Source organism: Columba livia, chromosome 1 (assembly GCF_036013475.1).
Source record: "Columba livia isolate bColLiv1 breed racing homer chromosome 1, bColLiv1.pat.W.v2, whole genome shotgun sequence".
Taxonomy (NCBI): domain Eukaryota; kingdom Metazoa; phylum Chordata; class Aves; order Columbiformes; family Columbidae; genus Columba; species Columba livia.
The window spans coordinates 181509341-181525576 of NC_088602.1; the positions used below are offsets into that span (position 1 = coordinate 181509341).

Consider the following 16236-nt stretch of genomic DNA (forward strand, 5'->3'; position numbering starts at 1 on the left):
TTCCCCTACACTGCTCTCCAAGAGGCCGTTTCACAATTTATACTGGAACCTGGGGTTGTTCCTGCCCAGATGCAAGACTCTACACTTGCCGTTGTTATGTTTCATTAAATTTTTCCCTGCTCAACTCTCCAGCCTGTCCAGGTCTCGCTGGATGGCAGCACAGCCTTCTGGCCTGTCAGCCACCCCTCCCAAGGGTGGACAGTCCCTGAAGTTTCACCAAGCAGCTCCTGTTGTGTATAGGCCAACTGACAGGAGTTGCTTGCATGCTTAAATGTAGGAATACCATCCCAGGTTGAGAATCCAACATTCCCAGAGAATCCCTAAGGCAGCTGAAACCATTCCTGCTTAAACAGAAGTCTCCTGTGTGCATGCAAGACAGGCAGGAAGTGTTTCATACAGAACTTAATGTAACCAAGAGAAACAGATCATGCATAAACAGAAAATATTTTCTGGAGTGTCATTTGATCCAGCTGAAGAGACTCCCATCACCATCCAGTAAAGAACCATCAGACCCTGTCTGAGAGATTAGATTACCCAGAGGAGCATTACCCAGTGCAACAGAAACCAGTAAGTTACTTTTTCCATCCACCTTTTAAACAAACATCTGTCTGACTGTGCAACAATGTTGGGAAAGTTATTCAGAGACAAAAGATTTTATTGTCTTTTTCAAGGAAAACACTACAGTCACTTCCCAACATTTGCCATCACATTAAACCTACTTCGTCTGCATATGTTTCGCTTCCTTAATGGTTTCAAGATCAAAGGTTTTGGCATAATACCTACAATCAACGTTTTATCGAAGTTGAACTGAACTAAATAATGGAAAGTCATCAAAAGCCTAATTCAAGCTTCAGATTAATTCTAGAGGTATTACTCCCATTTTACATAGATGGCAGACCAGAAAAAGCCCTAAAGACTGAGATATTTTCATGAAATCTTCAAGTGATTACACCAGATGGAAAAATAAAACCTCACACATTCTCACACATTTTTCTGAAACACTTGAAGTAAATTCACTATATCACCAATGTTCCTGCAAGTACTTTAAAATACTACCCAGACAGGATTAGAACAGTGTTTCACACATGAAGGTTGCATCTACCACTTACAAGTTCTTTCATCAGTCCAAGTGTAATCAGCTTCACAACTCTGGCTTCTCAAAAAACCCAAGCACAACATTCATTTTCATTTCTTTATATAGACCATCAAGTGATTCTAACAGTTTTCCTTAGATAGGACTTTTGTACTACAACTGTCTTGAATTGACAGTGATGGGTAGCAGCACGTCTTACACACAGGTTACACCTTAGGACCAGCTGGGAACTGATGCTGACATGTAATACAGCCATCACCTCATACGGTATCATGCCCACCTTCATTTCCTCCCCTCTAACCTTAAAAGGCACAGTTAATTTTCAGTTATCCCCAGGAGTAAAGGGGACAGATAATCGAAATAAAAAACCCCCTGGGTAATACATGTGTATAGATATTAAGTTACAGAAGAACACTCAACAGTATAACTGATGCCAAAGAGGTCAGTTATACTGTTAACTACAAATGGACACAAATCTCTTGACTAATACTGACCTCGAATCAGACAGCACTGCATAACACTAACTCTCCTGCTCTCTGACCTAAGCTTGCTCACAGGAAGCCAATTTGGGCACTTCTACATTTATAGTACAGTTAATACTTAACCTGAAAAATAAATATAAATAAATTAACCTTAGTAGAAACCACAGCTTGGAGAATAACCAGAAATACATATAACAGAAAGCTTTTAATTTGAAGATACCGTACAATGACACTGCTAATGATTACAAATTGCCAGTGTAACACCGAACCCATTATCAATTCTCATGACAGCTGGCTGGATGTATATGGGAAACTCCCCTCCAACACAAACCCTGCTTCAAAATTTCCTGAAATAAAATCTCAAAACTCATCACCTTTAAGTCATCAAGTTTTGTATCTGTTAATCTAATTAATCATTTGATTGCAACAGAATATCATCCATTCATGCTAAAGATCAATTCAGTAAGGACAATTTGGCCGTGCTGGTTCTCCAGACTCTATAACGGTGCCATTTCCCTCAGCCATCTGGACAATATTGCATTTCCTTTACAATATAGTTGGTAGCCTTACGGTACTGAAGCACTATTCAGAATTAAACTACCTGGATATAAATCCAAGCTTTTCTTTCCACATCCCCAGTAAGATTAATGACCTCAAATCCACCTTCGTTAATAGCAAAGAAAACTTTTGATAAGAGAGGTACACCGCATGAGATGCTTCTGAAAGTGCAACGCTTACACTATTTCATACACTGTTTTTAAACTCTGGTACTGAACAGTAGAGCAATAATATTTTTCTGATCCATGTGAATATGTTTAGTGGAGCAACCTCTAATATTATTTTTAAAAGAGCTAAAAAAAAAAATGTACTGCATAATACCTGTTAATTGTATCTAGGAGCTGTAATCATAAATTATAACCTCACTAGGACTGGTAGTGTATGGACAGTCACAGCCTCAAAGAACACATAGAAGTTTGCAAAATAATTTCATATGAAAACTCAAAAGTCATTTTACAACAAACAAAGGTTTTAAGATATTTTAAAGTCTGACTGTCTAATTATATTTAAGCATGTAAGCCTTCTTTAAAGGAACGTTTAAGTTTTGTTTCATAGTTCTGTGCCTACGACTACACAATTGCACTCAAAGTAAGATTTACATACTAATTATTTTCCTGTGCCTGAATAGCAGGTATTTAAAAATCTATCACAGGATAGTAAAAACAGCAATGAAGGGATGAAGAAGAAAAGGGAACTAAAAAATGTTGCTCTTCTGGGTCCTACTTACAGGTGTTTCATTCTGGACTCTGCACAAGTCTTTGTTTGAGGATTAGTGTTCAGAAACTGAATTACATTACAAAAGTTGAGTTACATTTTGTGTTCTATCAGAAAAGTGATGGTTTGTTTTTTTCCAACAATGTTTAGTGTTAAAAATTATCAATAGCATTGGTTTTGATAAGTAATATTTAATGTTGTATGGCAATTTATTTAAAAGTCCATCAAAGTGTTAAATTCAAAGTCATATTTCAAGGCAATGCCAACACAATATCTATTTAGTTCCTTTTTCGTTAATCATAAAACTAAATAAATATTTAAACTGGGGAAAAATTAATCTAATTACAATAAAATAATTCATTATGAAATGTAAATTCATAGTTCCACTAATCTGAATTCTATTTTTGAAAAATATTAAATATTAGCCAAAGTAGTGCATTAGTTCACCATAGTGAATCATAAATTATTTCCCACGACCACTGATAAAACCTTCCACTAATGAAAGCAAATACTCAATTGTTTTTATAGACTTGCTTGCAGAGACAGATGTCTCACTCCATTCTTCACCATGCAGGATAAGTCAGGCACTCAACTTCATTATTTTGCATCTTCAGAGAAATGTGTGCTCATTGTAACTTGTGCTAACATGCAATTTCATTTCAACATTCTGTCATAATACAGATCATATACATACATATATATATATATATACACAAACACACTAGTATTCTAGTATGTAGAATAATCACTGGAGCCTAGATCAAGACGCCCTTAGAGAAAGGTTGTTTTTCACTTGTGAGCAGCAAGATGAGGAACAGTTGTGCACTCTTTATGAGAAGAATCTTACAACTGATTGTTTTTTGCCCCATTTTTTAAATCTTAATTCTTTGCCAATTCAGACAATACTTCATAGTTATAATTATCATACACTAAAATGACAGCTTGAGGTTTTGTTTTAGTAAGCAAGAAATCATAGCTCTATTCTCTTAGTAGCTATTTGTACACAATTAACAAACCTGTTCTCTCTGCTCTGTCTCCCTTCACTTTGTTATCTTCCACACTTGCTTCTGATTTCAGCACTTTCTTACTCTTATCTCTTTCATTCCAATTTATGTGTCTTTCTATTAGTAGTCAAACCAGGAATCTATATATTAGTTGCTAATTTGAACTTTCCTATCTAAAATAATAAAAATACTGTTATTTATTTACTTTAGCTTGCTGTGTGAAACTTTTGTCAAGAGTATGGTTAGTAATTGTTAGCGTGTCTTTCAATATAATCTCAGTTAACCTAAGCAGGGGGGGAAACTCAGAGAAATCCTTGAGCTTTAGGACAGCTTTATCTCAGAAGAAAAAAGAAACACACACAAGTGTCAATACAACTTAACGAACAAAAGGGCTAATCTTCCCACTAACACTAACTTTTCATTAGCCCTGGTGCTCATTTAACTTCCAACAGATTACAGCTACTGCACGTGTTCTCAGCAATAGTGTTTCTGTCACTGAATTTAAAGGACAGAATTCAGCCCTTGAAGGGAGTTGTCAAGCCTCATAACTTCAACTGAGTTCTTCTAAAATCTATTGATTATTAAGAGCAACTCAGATTTATTTTTAGATGTTTGTAGGCTTCTAGACATAGAGGGGGGAAAAAAGAAGCTAGGATACATTAGCCAAGTGAACTATGAAGATATAAGTCTTAATAAGAGTATAATAGGAATTAAAGATGTAAGTGTTGGATGCTGACAATTCTGCTAGTACACTTCCCTGGATGCAATGAGAAACCTATTCCCCTATTTCAACGCTGGGGGGCTGAGAAGGTTGTGAAGAAGTGCATAAAACTTTAGAAGTAACTTGAAGAAATTACTCCAGATAAAGTTTTGAGGATAATATCTGCAAACCATCTTACAAAGAACCTCTCCTGAAATTCTGCTGTTAAGGGAACTGTGCCTGCTGGAAATGACACTGGGGAAACTGGAAATCTGGGGCAGCATTTAAGGCTATTTCGTTGATGCTTCACTCTAGCACAACTGGTAGAATTGAAACCCCCAGAGAGCAACCAAAGCTCTTGAGACTTGCCTCTAAACAATACTGTGACTTTGAAACAATGGGACAAAGACTTTGTTTTCCTTACAAAAACTGTATAGGTTTTAGAGGAAGATAATTCAAAGACAAGAAGCTACCACTGTAACTTGAGATGGTGCATGAGCAGTAAAAGCCAACACATGACATGCTTTAATTAAGCACCTACATTCGTAGCAAGAAAGCTAAATAAGAATTACTGAACATCATTGTTCACTAAAAAGTACAGCATTCCTGAAAAAGGCTATTTTATTCAAGTATTTAATTTTAGGTCCATAATGTTAAATATTATCCATGATACTCTGAAGAACAAAATTACATGCTTTAAAGGACATGAATGTTATTAATAATAAAAAGGAAAAGAAGAATATGCAAATACTGGAGGATCATCGTGAAAACATGAACTTTAATTCAGACAGAATTGCATTATTCTATAACTACAAGAGAGAATCTATTGAGAAAGGACAGTATTTTTATTTTCAAATGAAGATGGACACTGTCCTGGAAAACATACTTGAATTAAAATTACTGTACTCAATATAAAGGTACATGGGTTAAACTTAGCAAGTCATTATTTACAGATCAAACTACACAATACAATGAACTGTTCTGACTTCCGTTGTAGGGATACAAAACCACAGGTGAGTTCTACACAGATGTATTTACTTTCATCTTACACTGACAAAATGCAATATTTAATGTTTATGAAATTCTGTGCATCTATATCATGCTATTTATTCAGTCATTATCTCACTGTATTTTTGCAGGCATAGACAGTCTCCAAGGATTTTCATTTGGAGTCATTAAACAATGTGTCTGCCCTCTGGTGGTCACGCTCACCTTTATATATTCCCACATTTTAGTCTTTTTAGGTTAAAAATGCACTTTATACAACTACCACCTACAAAGCCTAAGAGATAATTTAGCTTTTAATCACACCATGTTGGCTTGATTTTCAGTTATATTAATTACTTATATTTCAACTTCATCCTGCAAAAATAGCCCCCCAGAGTTTAAGATATTCCTCGTTTTGTCCCTACCTAGAACCAAGTATAAACACGATTTCTCAAAGCACTCAAAATACAGGAAAGCATAAAACTTGTAAAAACAAAACACCTGAAGTTTCAATTTATATTGATTATATGAGATTATATGTTCGGTGTTGTGTGGGAGATGTTACACCTTGTAATACATCCAGATGCTGGCTACTAGACTCCAAGGTCTGAAAACAGATTAAATGCTTCCAAGGGAAGAGATGGATATTTGAAAGAAAGACCTTTTGCACATTAAAGGTGTCAGAGTTGCGCTATTCAGAAACTTCTATGACTTTGTATATCATACAAGATCAACATGGACAAAAACATTCAATAAGGAAGAACCAAGGTCTGCAGTCCAGTTATCAGCACTGCTCCTCTGACAGCCACATGTTAGTTCCTGTGACGGGAGCAGTCATGCAGTCTCTTTACTTACTTTGCATTATACATTCAGGAAAAAATTAGAGAAAACTGTTTCCCAGCTCTAAGACTTGATCATCAGAGAAGCAGTAGTGCTTTCTAAAGTTGTAAAAAACACCAAACATCTGAAGGATTCAAAATACACCCAGTATGTAGCATGCTGAAATTGGATTTGTTGCTTGTTTTACACATCTAACCAAAAACCAGCTCAAGTAGACAAAAGCAAGCCAAGCAGTACATAAGGTACACGCAACTCCAATATGAAGGGTGGTGGGTTCTTTCACACCCCCACAGATGCCCCAAACACCCTTGTAGTATGATTTGGATGGGGTGGCAGTAATAGTGATAATAGTTCTCATGTGCCTCTATGTCCCCATCAAACCTATGCCTAGGGAAGGACAGTGACCCCTGAAACAAATGAACAGTCAGAAGACTGTGGCTTCTCTGCAACAGCCCCAAGAATGTATACTCCCCCTTCTACCTTCATTGCCAAGATATTACCCATCTTGGAGTGTCTCTGAACTTCACTAGAAACAAATAACAAATAAGTGTGGTGGTAAATTGAAGTGGAAACCTTTTACATCTGGTGAAAAGACCAAATCCTGTCCAACATCTCCAGTCACAAGGGCTCTTGTCTTCATGACTTACAGACTTGACCACTGCAAAACTGAAACGATTTCCTCACACTTCAGAGAAAGCAACAGCTTCTTCAAAACATGACAGGACTCTGCAACACATCACGATGCAGACTCTGACTTTTAGTGTTACTCAGAACTCAATTCATGATGTGGAAAATAGGTTGCCATTATGTCCTGAACTGATTTAACAACAACAAAGGCTAATCACACTGGAACCATTAAATTGCTCATAAGTGAAAACACTCACCATCCACAGAGAACACAACTCTCCACAGTAGCCAGATGCAGAACACAGAACTTACTGCTGCAAGACTCAAGAATGTCTATAGGCCTCAGTTTATCCAACATTACATGCAAAAACTCAATTTCTGTTCCTTTCTCTATTAACGCAGTGCTCACCTGTTGTAAACTTAAGCCCTTAATTTTGAAAGGATGGGAAAGGAAAAGGAATATATCTCCCTTTTCCAAGTTTCAGTAAGAAATACTTAGAACAGATTAAAAAACAGTAAAGTGGCTAGCACAGTCCATTAACATCTCATCTCACCCAACGCAAGACCCAGATTTTGATTGTATGTGGCCTTATAACACTTCCTACAAAATTACCAAATTCACCTAAGCTGACAATGAAAAAACACCTTCAATTTTCAAGAAAAGAGCAGCAACTCAAGGGCATTAAACTTCTTGTCTATTTAGTTTGTCTGGCCACCCCAGCATTGGTTAGGGAGCATGGCAAAAGGACCCACAGATTCCAGCTTACCCAACATGGCAGTAACCAAGTCACTGAACCTGTTCATTTCACCCAAAGAATAGCCATGGTCAAGGTTACCTCTTCCTGAAAACTGTAACAAGGAAGGAACATCAAGCACCTCCTGTGTTTTTACTCCCTTAAAGATGTGAGTAGCAGCATTCCTTCTGAACACTGGAGAAGTAGTGAAGAGGACCAACCATCCCGTTACAAAGGATAACTTATGGTGTACAAGCCTACTGATAAACAACACTGAATTCTTAAACACTCTTGAAAAGACCTTTAAATGACAGGGAGTGTGCCATGAATATAACAGGGGTAGGTAATGTCTTCCTTCTAATTGCTTGATTTGGTAATTCGTAGGGAAAAAAAAAAAAACAACTTTCACCAATAATAAGACAAATTCTTGTTTTCCTTCTATGGCTCCCCTTCAAGTAACTCATTTCCCTGCTTTTGATGTGCTCTTCAAAAGTCTGCTCTCCTGCAGGACTGGTTGCACTTCCCACCTCACACCAAGGAGCTATCCCACACTTCTACATGAGTTGTACATACACTCCCCCTCCATCTATTCTACTCAGAGTTTCCAAGACTGTTGCCTTTTCTCTTTAAGATTTCTAGTGAGTTTTATTTCCAACTCCCTCGCTTCTACCACTTCTTTCTAATGGGAAAGTCAGTAATATGTGTTGTTCTTCATCCTTCTCATACAGTAGTCCTCCTCATGGTTGCCCTTTTTTTTTTCATAATTCATTATCTTTGGCTTCTTTCTCTGAATTTGGTCCATTTCTACTATGCTGCCCATGCTACAATATTCAATGGAAAGACTTCCCTCGGCCAGTGCTTATGCACTGGTCCATTAACTCCACAGTATTGTTCTCCACTATTAGAACTGTCCCCTGACTCCAGGTCTTGTACAAAAGCTGGCTTTTGCACCAACTGATTATATACAATACCTTTGCATACACAAACATACACTGAGTCCTACAGTGCTGTAACACTGTAAAGGCAACTCTTTTACATGAACCCTCAGAATCAAGTTGGACAAACACACAGAAAAAGGGAAGGGAGAAGTGAGAGGTGCAGTTCAGAAAGGCAAAGAAAATCTGCACTCATGTACAAGCACTGTCAGCTCCTCACTTAGGAAACAGTCTAAAGGAAAACAGTACTTTAATATTTTGAGTGGCTGTCTGGAAAAGCTTAATTAGTGGCCAAAGAACAACTCACAAAACCAGGACATTATGGAGCAACTTTTGTTTTCCTCAAACATGCTGTTAAACAGCAACAATTACATACTTTAAATCGGAGGAAATTAAAAGGTCATATATATTTGATGGTGCAGACAAAGTGTTGGGACAACTGCATTCCCTCTGGGAGGCATCCAAATTTAATAGTCTTGCATCAGTATTTACAGAATTTAGAGAGACTACATTCGTACTGATTGTATCTGATTTAATTGACAATTTAGACAGCTAGCTCCTTTCTAATGCAGCTGTTTTTTAAAGTTATCACGTCCTCATAAGTTGAACTGGCCTTTTTTAGCTCACTTGGCTATTTTTGTGCATCCGAGATGCTCTGCATGAAACGCTGCTTTTTATATAAAGCTGGGTTGCTTAAAGTAGAATGGGGGTACTGTGAGCTCTTACAGAAACATTTTATAATTCAAGCTGTTATGCTTCCATACTAAAAAGTCAACAAGGGGAAAGCTATAACCACATTATGAATTGAGCCATTTCAAAACCAAAACAGTGTAGGAAAACAGTGTATTCACAAAACGAATACTAAGATACATTTACCCTGATTCACAGAGCAAAACAAAAAAAATTGAAAGCTTCTTACAACGGTTAATAGAGGATCCAGATGAACATTTCTGTACTTATTCAACATTTACTAGAATGGAGAAGCTAAAGAGCAATCCAGAGGAGTATTTGCAATGCAATTAGGCCAGACAAGTAAGTCTGAATGTATGCCAGCTGCAGCAGCCTGCCCTTAATTCACACAATCAAATGTCTAGTGTGTCACACAGTGTCTAGCATCACTATCTCCAGTATTAAAAGTCTCATCAGATATGTACTTGTTTACTGAGCATCTTAATCGAGGTCTGAACACATCTCTAGCTGCACCTTCTAGCAGTGTGCATGCCAGTCCATCACCATCTGTCAGTTAAAGCTTCCACAGACAGAAAAAAAATTAATGCAAACAAATGTGTTCGGCACTCAAACTAAGCTATCATTCACATTTCAATATAAGACTTGAATTCCTTTTCAGTGTTCTTCAACTTTGACCCAGCTCTACCCCCTCCTTCACTGAAAAGGGCAAAGACAACAGCCCAGCAAGTGGGACAGGCAAAACAGACCTCCTTTGTTCACTTTTTCCCTTTCAGTTTTCTATTGAGGTAAATAACTGGAAGCTCAGCCAGCCTCCAGTAGCTCAGAAGAAAGCAAGATAGCTAGCTTGCAACTATCCTCTCCTGGTTAACAAACAGCAGGACAAAACTTACAGGGCATCGTGTTAATCTTATTATTGGAGATTAACTCTTTACAAATTCCCTTATATTATATTTACAAGACAATGTCCATGAATGCATAAGTTACACTATCATTAATACTAAACTGAATAGGCAATACACATACTTACCAATTTAAAATGCAACAAATTATCACTGCAGAGAAATTATAACTGAATTTTTTGAATACTATCAGCCCACTCAGGAAGGCAAAATCAAATTCATTGCATATTGCCCAGCAGACAGCCTCCTACATTATTCCCTCAGCTTACATTACCAAGATGTACTTTCTCTGTATAGGTTCCCATTTTGCCAACTCAGTTCATAAAGCATAACAAAATGAACACATCCAGTGAAAACTGAATAGCAGCTTTACTGTACTACTCCAATACAATGAAAGGTAAGTAATTGCAATTCAAGGTGATTTGGTACAACTGAATAAAACTACCGACTAACAGCAATTCCACAGCCGCAGGCAAAATAGATTTAATTTTTAGGCTGATGGAGCTATTTGAGCTGTGCAGTAATCTCTTAACAAAACCCCAAACCGCTTGTGTATTCAGTAAATTTTATGTCCAGATACCACGGAGAGTAATTCTCCTACAGAAGAAGAATGGGGACACCACCTTTTCCTGACTTCAAATCAGAATCCTCAAACGAACAAAATCTGTCAATTAGAGACACATCTAATCAGCCCCAAGAAATTCTAACTTGGTTACTAAAGCTTCTGCTCTCACCTTTTCGAGCACCAGAGAGGAACACCAAAGCACAACAACCTAGCTGGAGGTATCAGTAAGTATCCACTGGATTCGTTATTCATTTCATTTCCTGAAAATAAAGACCATTTCAAAAAGCTGAGTTTTCTTATTACAATACTTCTTATGAAAAAAACCTGTGGTAAATGTGATAAATATTACACTTTCTGCAAGAAAATAAGGAATGATAACTAAGGCTCAGACTCTAGTGATCTCATTCACCTTGAACATTATTATGTTTGAGTATTTTTACTGTGGCCACTAAGATTAATTACAGAACTAAGATATCAATACAACTACGGTCAATTGTGGACTTATCCTGCGAGTTGTGAAGAGGGTTTTGGCTCCATCATCCATCAGCTGGTACACACTACCCTGACATCAGATGTGGTCACGCAGCTGTACAGTTTTCTTTTAGCTACACTGCCTTTTCTCAATGCAGAACGTGAATTCATTCAATGAATTCTGTCAGTCCCAAGCAGCTTTCTGGTTTTGCTTCTTTACATTCAATAATCTCAGAATACTGTACTTCCCCAATTCTGTATTGATATAGTCTGACAGCTAATTTTAGACACCCAAGGTGATTCCACAGTACTTCAAAATTTAAATTTGTAACTTTCACAGACTTCGGTATCAAACTCTTTAGCAACTCTGGTCACTTTCTTTGCAATTTCTATTCAAAACAAAGGACCACCATCAACTAAACAAATGCCTGAGGCATATTCATACAAATGGTAATATCAGACAGGTTAGACAGATACTAAAAATATGCTGCATCTGCAAGTCAGTTTTCTGACTTCTAGGTCCTTTGAGCTAGTATGTAACACTATAGTATCCTTCTCTTTCCAGCTGAAATCCTTTGCCAAAGAATACCAGTAAGATGCATTTATTGGCATATACACTGCTCTCAAACTCAAAATAAAGTCCATATGCTTCTCATATTGTACAGTGACCTATTCCATGCACAGCCCCATCTAATTACTATCCATAAACTATCACATTATGTTAAATTATGGAAGAAGTTGAAATGATTAATAGTACACCTGTTAGATGCAATGAAGTTTGCAAGTTTCATCTACCTTTTCTATAACATACTTAAGAATCAAAATGTATTTTAATACCCGGAAACAGATAAAGAAACACTCAAAAACAGGGAGCATTAGAGAAATAGAAACTCGGGTGGATAATACTGCCTTCTTGACTCAGTAGGAGGTTGTTTCGAATGAACAGTGAAAAGCTGGACCTTTATGGATAAAAGGACATCTTATTATGATCTATAAGTCCTACTACTGTATAGTTACATACCACATTTTCCATTGTTTTATCTAACTATACAGACAGCTAAAAAATAGCATTCCTTTAACAGCTTACTTGTCAATACAGAACAGCCTTATTGACTGGGCTGAAGCACACTATGATCTTAAATATTTAAACAGCTTGGCATTATTAATCAGGTACTGTTTACACTTCGACTCCAAAGCCTTGGTTTAAACACATTTCAGACTTAAAAACTAACACATCTGTGCTGAGGAGTTCAGCAGCAGCTGAGGATTTCGTTAATTATTACTTTTTCAACCAAAGAGCAAGTGTATTTGCTGCTTAGAATTCGTTGCAATTTCCTGCATTAATCGCAATCGAGAGAGGGAGAGGAGGCAAGACAAGGGCAAATAGGAAAGCTCAGGGATCCGGACACATTTTAGCTATGTTATACCTAAAGAAAATCGCCGTTGCTACTTGCTGCAAGAAGCAAAGCGTGGAAGGGGAAATAAATAAACGCGTATATTTTTAAAAGAGCTGATAAATGAACGCGTAAAAGCCGAAGCCCGGCCCGCGGCGGTTCAGCACAGACAGCTCCCTCCCGCACACGCCGCCCTCGCCGGGCCCTCGCCCCCGCCGGCCAGTGCACGAAATGGCGACCAACCCGCCGAGGGATGTGGGCGCGTCGCAGCCGCGGAGCGTCCCCGGCCGGGCAGAGACGCTCCGCGGCTGCGACGCGCCGGGGCCACCAAGCCCGCCCCCGGGTGGTCCCTACCGGCCGCCGCAACAAAGCGCCCGCGGCACCGAGCAGGCTCGCCAGGTGCCTCCTCACGGCCGCTGCCGGCGGCGCCCGCACAAGGTCTCCGCGCCTCGGGCACCTGCCGCTGCAGCCCGGGGAGCGGGGGGGAGGCTCCGCGCCCCGCTCGCCCGTCCCCCAAGAGCATCCCCAGCACGGACGGCAGAGCCGGCATGGACGGCGGCTCCTCACCGTCGGGGCGGCTGCACAGCGCGGCGACAGCGGCACTGGGGCTGCCAGCACAGGGGCTGCCAGTGCGGAGGCGGACGCGACACCTCCTGCAGCCTGAAGCGCGGCGCGGTGGCAGGGACGCTCAGGCCGGTACTCACGGGAAGCTGCAGCCCCTCCGCCCAGGGAGAGGGTCGAGGGGGACCCGCAACCGCACTCCTCCTGCCCGCTCGGCAGCCCGGCGAGAAGAGCCGAGGCAGGCGCGCTCCCGCGCCTATCACCTCCCCGGCACCCCCGCCCCCGCCGTACCGCGGGGCGCGCTCCCGCGGGGGGCGGGGAAGGCGCGCGTCCGCGCGAGCTGCGCCGGGCCGCGCTCGGCGGGGGGCGGGGGCGGGGCCGCACTGGCCGCGGAGCGGGGCGGTCGCACCTGGGGCGGCGGCTCCATCTTGGGCATCGCCCCGCGGCACCGCCGGGCAGGGAGCGAGCCCCGGCCCTCCTGCCGACCCTCCCTCCTCCCTCAGTCTCTCCGCCCCCGGGTGAAAATCGGGGCAAAATCGTCATCGTGCTCTGCGAGCGGACCTGCAGGCGGTGCCAGGTCTCTGCCTTCCCAGCCGCAAACTCGCGTAACGGCCGCCCCTTCTGCGGAGTGTGGGAGATCAGCGACCCGGCCCCCGGCCCGGCCGAACCGCCTCGGCGACGGTGTCGGGCGGCGGCGGGCGGTCCATTGCCCTCCCCGGCCGGGGCAGCCGAGCACTCCCCGGGCACCCCCGTACCCGCCCCCTCAGCGCTGCGGGCCCTGGCAAAGGCGGCGTTTTAAATAGACGCATTATTTTAGCCAGGCAGTGCCCCTCTAAATAGATGGTTTCAGCTAGTTCCCAAACTGGAGACAAGGATATTGTTTTACGTTCGAGAATAGTCCTATTGAACTCGGTTGCGCTCTTCATATGTGTGTAGTTAAAACAGGGGTGTTTGCAGGATCGAAGCCAGTAAGTTGGGCCGTTGTGGGTATAACAATACAGTAAATTAAACTGACTTGGGAAAGACAGAGGGTTGCATTGCCGGCTTCTTCTGGGGGGCGGTGGAATCCTTGCGGCATGCCTGTTGTCCCGGGGACTGCCGCAAATAGCGGGGCCAGCGTCCTGCCCACAGCTCGTACCAGCACGTTCTGCACCAGTCAGAGCAAAATTGAATTAGGTTAAATTTCCAGTTCACAAGTTCAGGAAGTCAGATGCTTAGATGCGACCACTTGAAGAGAAGCTCTGGATGAGACCATTTGGAGAAGAGTCTCAGGTGAGGGTTACTTCAAGTAAACCTCTCTGCTGAACACACCTCTCAATCGAATGCTCACCTTCCCTTCCACATCTTGCAGTTCATTCAATGCCAGAAAGCATTTTAATACAATTTTGAAACTTCTATGGGCTATGCCCTATATTGCTCAAAATTAATCCAATTCTACGTTTAACATGTAGTAAATGTGATTATCTGCTGCTGCTGAACTTGCTTTTTGATCAGCCGTTTTAGGAACAGCCTTTCATGTTTTGCAAGGTGGCAGCTTTCATAGTGGTTAACTCTTTATTATATATTTCAGGAAACAGCTTTCAAGGTGAATGCTACAGTGATAACTTAATAGTGCAGCACACAATGCCCAAGATGAGTAAAAAGCCCTTACCCTGCATCTCTGCAGAAACTCCATTATGACTCTGGCAAGTTAAATCTGAACAGCTGACCTACTGAAAAACAACACTCTACATGAATAACAGATTCTGTAAATGATATAGCACATGCATATAAATACCCAAAGGTTAAACAATAAGTCAGACACTACTGCTTCAGACTTTGGAGATATTCAAGCTCCTATCAATCTGAGGCCAGGATATTATTGTTTGAGAATTGAATATGGAAAGATTGTTAGATGGATCTGAAGAAAATCCTTTTTATAAAGAGAGGGAAGTAAGAGCTTGAATTTACTGTGTACAACTAAATGTTCTTTATTTCTGTTTTCTTACATTTTTTTCTTGTTATACAACTCCTGTTTTTCCAAGTAATTTGTTTAATCTTAAATATGAAAACACTACAGTTTAAGAAAACATTCAGCAAAGCGTAAACAGGCAGGCTAAAACATTAGGATATCGCCTGACTTTGCTTGCAAGATACCGTGTTCCATGAGGAGAATATGTAGCCACTCTTGGCTTTGAGAAAATATGGGTGTAAAATGCTGAGAGAAGCATGATTTCTCAGACAGCTGTCTTTTTGCATCCTTGCCAGATTCCTAGTGGAACATGGTGAGCCAAACCTTCAGGAGGTGGACTGAAGAACTTCAGCACACTTCAGTGGGAAGACTGGAGTTGAAAATTTAACTTTCTTAAAGTGTAGAAGCAAAGATCTAGTTAGTATTTGGCTGGCAAATGTACCAGATTTTATAAACACAAACCAATGGGCTGGGGCAAACCACTTGGTGCAAGCTAGACCACAGAAAGAGATGAAGAGATTTCGCAGTTGCAGAGAGGGTGTAATAATCATCTTCATATTGATGTATGATTAGGCTGAAATGTTGCAGCTGGTATGATACCTTTATGATTCCCCTAAGAATTTAGACAACATGTTTTTTGTATTACTGGGTAAACAAATACACACATTCAATAGCACAAAACAGAACTTTTCAAATGATGGCATACATGTAATTATCATTAAACAAGTAAATTCAAAGGTTTATACAGCCTATTACAGAGCTAGGAGCTACTTCTGCTGGTGATCTCATCCACTGTTGTGGATGGGTGCCATCCATACTGGCAGCAGGATGGTGGCACCAAGCAAAAATAAACAGGTGGGCTTGTTGGCATAAACAACAGCCATCATGATAAGCAGAAGTTTTGTGGCTGAAGGAATATGAGCTTGCTGAGTTCTTCCCTGCTGTGGCATTTCTCCTCACTTTGCCTGCTGCAATTTTATCCATGGGTGGGCAGTTCCAAATGTAGTGGTTTGGCCTTCATGTTGCTTTAG

The 16236-nt window shown here is 40.6% G+C and overlaps 1 protein-coding gene across 49 annotated transcripts in view; it reads right to left on the reverse strand.

Moving 5' to 3' along the window:
• Nucleotides 1-13566, reverse strand: part of NRCAM (neuronal cell adhesion molecule) — a 155026-nt gene extending 141460 nt beyond the window's left edge. For 47 of the 49 annotated variants that reach the window (XM_065048701.1, XM_065048698.1, XM_065048685.1 and 44 more), the window contains exon 1: nt 13398-13566. The gene's annotated coding sequence lies outside the window, so the exon portion shown is untranslated. The other 2 variants (XM_065048654.1, XM_065048653.1) reach the window with 2 other exon arrangements.
• Nucleotides 13567-16236: the final 2670 nt, after the last annotated feature.